This window comes from Drosophila subpulchrella, unplaced genomic scaffold, assembly GCF_014743375.2.
Source record: "Drosophila subpulchrella strain 33 F10 #4 breed RU33 unplaced genomic scaffold, RU_Dsub_v1.1 Primary Assembly Seq132, whole genome shotgun sequence".
Classification (NCBI taxonomy): domain Eukaryota; kingdom Metazoa; phylum Arthropoda; class Insecta; order Diptera; family Drosophilidae; genus Drosophila; species Drosophila subpulchrella.
The window spans coordinates 85,001-92,500 of record NW_023665475.1 but is presented as its reverse complement, the minus strand read 5'-3'; the positions used below and the strand labels follow the sequence as shown (position 1 = coordinate 92,500).

At 34.8% G+C, this 7,500-nt stretch overlaps 1 non-coding gene across 1 annotated transcript in view; it reads right to left on the bottom strand.

The window, feature by feature from the left end:
- Positions 1-4,488: 4,488 nt before the first annotated feature.
- LOC119558744 overlaps positions 4,489-7,500 on the bottom strand; it is a 3,971-nt gene continuing 959 nt past the window's right edge. The window contains exon 1 of the ribosomal RNA XR_005220400.1: positions 4,489-7,500. This exon is cut by the window's right edge and continues 959 nt beyond it. This is a non-coding gene — a ribosomal RNA (large subunit ribosomal RNA).

The following is a 7,500-nucleotide window of genomic DNA, read 5'->3' as shown; positions in this document are numbered from 1 at the left end:
AGTGATATATGGGTAAATTCTACCATTTATTCTTATGTATATGGCATTTCTATGCCATATTTATACAATCCATTCATATCTTAATGTATATTTATTATATTATACATTATTATGCCTTATAGGTATTATACCTATAAGCCATATCCATACGATTCATTCACTAGTGCCGCCCCTCACTAGGTTTATAATTGTTATATCATTGATATACAATTTATTTCTATATATATGGCATTTATATGCCATATCCATACAATGCATTCACATTTCAATGTATATTTACTTGTTATACATTATTATGCCTTATAGGTATTATACCTATAAGCCATATCCATACGATTCACTTATATAAATATATGTATATTTTTCTATACATAATTTTTTTTTACTTTTGTATGGATTTCTATGCATATCCATAGTTTATATGGATATGCTTGGCGTTCTATATAGTATTGACAAATTCATATGCATAACATAAGTTTTGACCAATACGAGGAGGGGCCCGCCAACGACCACCTCCCTATAGTAGTTTTTTACCCCACGCACTATTGCGTGCCTGTTTACAGTACTAGTGCCAGCTATCACTAGGTTTATATATCGTGTTTCAGTGATATATGGGTAAATTCTACCATTTATTCTTATGTATATGGCATTTCTATGCCATATTTATACAATCCATTCATATCTTAATGTATATTTATTATATTATACATTATTATGCCTTATAGGTATTATACCTATAAGCCATATCCATACGATTCATTCACTAGTGCCGCCCCTCACTAGGTTTATAATTGTTATATCATTGATATACAATTTATTTCTATATATATGGCATTTATATGCCATATCCATACAATGCATTCACATTTCAATGTATATTTACTTGTTATACATTATTATGCCTTATAGGTATTATACCTATAAGCCATATCCATACGATTCACTTATATAAATATATGTATATTTTTCTATACATAATTTTTTTTTACTTTTGTATGGTTTTCTATGCATATCCATAGTTTATATGGATATGCTTGGCGTTCTATATAGTATTGACAAATTCATATGCATAACATAAGTTTTGACCAATACGAGGAGGGGCCCGCCAACGACCACCTCCCTATAGTAGTTTTTTACCCCACGCACTATTGCGTGCCTGTTTACAGTACTAGTGCCAGCTATCACTAGGTTTATATATCGTGTTTCAGTGATATATGGGTAAATTCTACCATTTATTCTTATGTATATGGCATTTCTATGCCATATTTATACAATCCATTCATATCTTAATGTATATTTATTATATTATACATTATTATGCCTTATAGGTATTATACCTATAAGCCATATCCATACGATTCATTCACTAGTGCCGCCCCTCACTAGGTTTATAATTGTTATATCATTGATATACAATTTATTTCTATATATATGGCATTTATATGCCATATCCATACAATGCATTCACATTTCAATGTATATTTACTTGTTATACATTATTATGCCTTATAGGTATTATACCTATAAGCCATATCCATACGATTCACTTATATAAATATATGTATATTTTTCTATACATAATTTTTTTTTACTTTTGTATGGTTTTCTATGCATATCCATAGTTTATATGGATATGCTTGGCGTTCTATATAGTATTGACAAATTCATATGCATAACATAAGTTTTGACCAATACGAGGAGGGGCCCGCCAACGACCACCTCCCTATAGTAGTTTTTTACCCCACGCACTATTGCGTGCCTGTTTACAGTACTAGTGCCAGCTATCACTAGGTTTATATATCGTGTTTCAGTGATATATGGGTAAATTCTACCATTTATTCTTATGTATATGGCATTTCTATGCCATATTTATACAATCCATTCATATCTTAATGTATATTTATTATATTATACATTATTATGCCTTATAGGTATTATACCTATAAGCCATATCCATACGATTCATTCACTAGTGCCGCCCCTCACTAGGTTTATAATTGTTATATCATTGATATACAATTTATTTCTATATATATGGCATTTATATGCCATATCCATACAATGCATTCACATTTCAATGTATATTTACTTGTTATACATTATTATGCCTTATAGGTATTATACCTATAAGCCATATCCATACGATTCACTTATATAAATATATGTATATTTTTCTATACATAATTTTTTTTTACTTTTGTATGGATTTCTATGCATATCCATAGTTTATATGGATATGCTTGGCGTTCTATATAGTATTGACAAATTCATATGCATAACATAAGTTTTGACCAATACGAGGAGGGGCCCGCCAACGACCACCTCCCTATAGTAGTTTTTTACCCCACGCACTATTGCGTGCCTGTTTACAGTACTAGTGCCAGCTATCACTAGGTTTATATATCGTGTTTCAGTGATATATGGGTAAATTCTACCATTTATTCTTATGTATATGGCATTTCTATGCCATATTTATACAATCCATTCATATCTTAATGTATATTTATTATATTATACATTATTATGCCTTATAGGTATTATACCTATAAGCCATATCCATACGATTCATTCACTAGTGCCGCCCCTCACTAGGTTTATAATTGTTATATCATTGATATACAATTTATTTCTATATATATGGCATTTATATGCCATATCCATACAATGCATTCACATTTCAATGTATATTTACTTGTTATACATTATTATGCCTTATAGGTATTATACCTATAAGCCATATCCATACGATTCACTTATATAAATATATGTATATTTTTCTATACATAATTTTTTTTTACTTTTGTATGGATTTCTATGCATATCCATAGTTTATATGGATATGCTTGGCGTTCTATATAGTATTGACAAATTCATATGCATAACATAAGTTTTGACCAATACGAGGAGGGGCCCGCCAACGACCACCTCCCTATAGTAGTTTTTTACCCCACGCACTATTGCGTGCATGTTTACAGTACTAGTGCCAGCTATCATTAGGTTTATATATCGTGTTTCAGTGATATATGGGTAAATTCTACCATTTATTCTTATGTATGTATATGGCATTTCTATGCCATATTTATATAATTCATTCATATCTTAATTTATATTTATTATATTATACATTATTATGCCTTATAGGTATTATACCTATAAGCCATATCCATACGATTCATATACTAGTGCAGCCCCTCACTAGGTTTATATATCTCATTTTAATTATATATTGGTAAATTCTATTATTTATTCTTGTGTATATGGCACTTATATGCCGCCATATCTATAAAAATGCATTTATATTTCAATGTATATTTTCTATATTATACATTATTATGCCTTAAAAAGTTATTATACCTACCATAAGGCGATATCCATACGATTCATTTATATAAAAGATATATGTATAATTTTCTATACATAATTTTTTTTTATGAATATATGGGTTTCCTAAGCATATCCATATAATACATTTAGTTTTATATGGATTAGATTGGTCTTCTTTATTGTATTGCCAAACTCATATTGATAAAATAAGTTTTGAACAATAAGAGGATCAGCCGCCAACCAACCAACCACTGCTACCATTGGAGGAACATATACTTACTTTTTATATGTCCTCTTACTTGAATGGTCCTCTCTTTACTTGAAAATTTCATTACCATAGGAATCTATTTATACATGGAATATGATTTCCACTACTTTTTCGCGTCACTAATAATTAATATGACGATACAGACTTGCTACCATAACATAAGTCTTGAACAATAATAGGAGCAGCCGCCAACCAACCACCAACCAACCAACCACTGCTACCATTGATAGTAATTTTATATGTCCTCTTTAGTTGAATTTCAATACCATAGGAATATTTATACATGGAATATGTTTTGCCACTACTTTTTCGCGTCACTAATAATATGACGATACAGTCTTGCTACCATAACATAAGTTTTGAACAATAAGAGGAGCAGACACACCAACCAACCAACCGCGCTGCTACCATTATATATACTTATATTTATATAAGTCCTCTTTACTTGAATGGCCTCTTTACTTGAATTTCAATACCATAGGAATATTTATTTATACATGGAATATGTTTTGCCACTACTTTTTCGCGTCACTAATAATATGACGATATAGACTTGCTACCATAACATAAGTTTTGAACAATAAGAGGAGCAGACACCAACCAACCAACCGCTGCTACCATTGAATGAACCATATATACAAACTTTTATATATGTCCTCTTTACTTGAATTTTAATACCATAGGAATATTTATACATGGAATATGTTTGCCACTTTATCATCGCGTCACTAATAAGATGACGATACATTTTGTTTGTTCAATATTTACTTATATATTGATGTTTCCAATTTAGGTCTTTTATATTTCTTCTTCCCTACCTTACACACCACAAACAAAGTGGCGTGCGATGCTGCAAGCAAGCATAATGATTATGCCCGCTTGCAACATCTTTATTATCGAATCATCAAGCAAAGGATAAGCTTCAGTGGATCGCAGTATGGCAGCTGCTCAACCACTTACAACACCTTGCCTGTTACAAAAGTCGTTTACAATTGATTCTAGGCTTTGTCATTGTATTAAATAATGCTTTTATATGTAACTAGCGCGGCATCAGGTGATCAAAGATCCTCCCAATTTACTATGTTACAAATTACATTGGCATCACATCCATTGTCGTTTATAAAGTAAATTATAAACTTTAAATGGTTTAGAAGCCATACAATGCAAATTGCCCCTTATTTATCATTGCAGTCCAGCACGGATACGACCTTAGAGGCGTTCAGGCATAATCCAACGGACGTAGCGTCATACCACTGTTCGCTCGAACAAGTATTGTGCCATTGGTCCGTACCTGCGGTTCCTCTCGTACTACGCAGGAATGCTGTCGCAACAACGTTTTGTCATTAGTAGGGTAAAACTAACCTGTCTCACGACGGTCTAAACCCAGCTCACGTTCCCTTGCATGGGTGAACAATCCAACGCTTGGTGAATTTTGCTTCACAATGATAGGAAGAGCCGACATCGAAGGATCAAAAAGCGACGTCGCTATGAACGCTTGGCCGCCACAAGCCAGTTATCCCTATGGTAACTTTTCTGACACCTCTTGTTAAAAACTCTTTAAACCAAAAGGATCGATAGGCCGAGCTTTTGCTGTCCCTGTGTGTACTGAACACCGAGATCAAGTCAGCATTTGCCCTTTTGCTCTATGTGTGGTTTCTGTCCGCACTGAGCTGGCCTTGGGACACCTCCGTTATTATTTGAGAGATGTACCGCCCCAGTCAAACTCCCTACCTGGCAATGTCCTTGAATTGGATCATACCTGAGTAATTGGAGTTATACCAAATTTTCAAATCAAAAATACATAAATGCACCGTTTTATTAAAGAATTTGTTTGCGATTATATAACAAACTCGTGATACTTTGATCAAGAAGCTTGCATCAAAACCCAATACCATAAGATATAATAAATATATCCGTATAATGGCTAGGAAATGATACACGTTCCATTTAATCAAGTAAGTAAGGAAACAATAAGAGTAGTGGTATTTCATTGGCGATACCAAACCGAAGTCTAATATCTCCCACTTATTCTACACCTCTTATGTCTCCTTACACTGCCAGATTAGAGTCAAGCTCAAAAGGGTCTTCTTTCCCCGCTAATTATTCCAAGCCCGTTCCCTTGGCTGTGGTTTCGCTAGATAGTAGATAGGGACAGTAGGAATCTCGTTAATCCATTCATGCGCGTCACTAATTAGATGACGAGGCATTTGGCTACCTTAAGAGAGTCATAGTTACTCCCGCCGTTGACCCGCGCTTACTTGAATTTCTTCACTTTGACATTCAGAGCACTGGGCAGAAATCACATTGTGTCAACACCCGCTAGGGCCATCACAATGCTTTGTTTTAATTAGACAGTCGGATTCCCCAAGTCCGTGCCAGTTCTGAATTGATTGTTAATTGATAATCGTTATAATTAATAAGAACTAATTGGTTTAACCCAATTAGTATTCTTAAAAATTTTAGCAAGAAAGTTCCACAATTGGCTACGTAACTAAACTATCCGGGGAACAAGTGACCAACATAAATGCCAGACACTCTATTTACCCAGAACGAGCACATAAACCATGTTATTGTTTCCCAATCAAGCCCGACTATCTCAATCTTCAGAGCCAATCCTTATCCCGAAGTTACGGATCTAATTTGCCGACTTCCCTTACCTACATTATTCTATCGACTAGAGACTCTTCACCTTGGAGACCAGCTGCGGATATTGGTACGGCCTGTTGAGAAGTTTGCGTGTCCCCACCATAAATTTTCAAGGTCCGAGGAGAAAATATCGACACAACAGTATATGTCATGCTCTTCTAGCCCATCTACCATATCTCTCTGCGAAAGACTTCCATGGTAGTACGGCTATAAAACAGAAAAGAAAACTCTTCCGATATCTCTCGACGGCTTCTTTATGGTCGTTCCTGTTGCCAGGATGAGCACGAGGCCCATATTTAATAACAAACGGATACTCAACAGGTTACGGAATTGGAACCGTATTCCCTTTCGTTCAAAATTATTCAAGTATATTAATTAGCTTGATTTATATAATATAATTATATTTGTATGGCATTTGTGTTTTACTTGAAAATTTTCGGCTTTCGCCTTGAACTTAGGACCGACTAACTCGTGATCAACCACTGTTCACACGAAACCCTTCTCCACTTCAGTCCTCCAAGGTCTCATTCGATTATTTGCTACTACCACCAAGATCTGTACCAATGGCAGCTCCATGCAGGCTTACGCCAAACACTTCTACGCATACCATTGTACCTTCCTACTCACTAAAGTTTCAAAATTTATATCACAAGTAATATAAATCATCTACTTTAGCGGTAATGTATAGGTATACAACTTAAGCGCCATCCATTTTAAGGGCTAGTTGCTTCGGCAGGTGAGTTGTTACACACTCCTTAGCGGATTTCGACTTCCATGATCACCGTCCTGCTGTTTTAAGCAACCAACGCCTTTCATGGTATCTGCATGAGTTGTTAATTTGGGCACCGTAACATTACGTTTGGTTCATCCCACAGCGCCAGTTCTGCTTACCAAAAGTGGCCCACTGGGCACATTATATCATAACCTTGAACTTCATATCAAGAAAGTTAAGGTTCTTACCCATTTAAAGTTTGAGAATAGGTTAAGATCGTTTCGACCCTAAGGCCTCTAATCATTCGCTTTACCAGATAAGATTATTTTATATAACATTAAAATGCACCAGCTATCCTGAGGGAAACTTCGGAAGGAACCAGCTACTAGATGGTTCGATTGGTCTTTCGCCCCTATACTCAATTCTGACAATCGATTTGCACGTCAGAACTGTTTCGGTCTTCCATCAGGGTTTCCCCTGACTTCAACCTGATCAAGTATAGTTCACCATCTTTCGGGTCACAGCATATATGCTCAAGGTACGTTCCAGT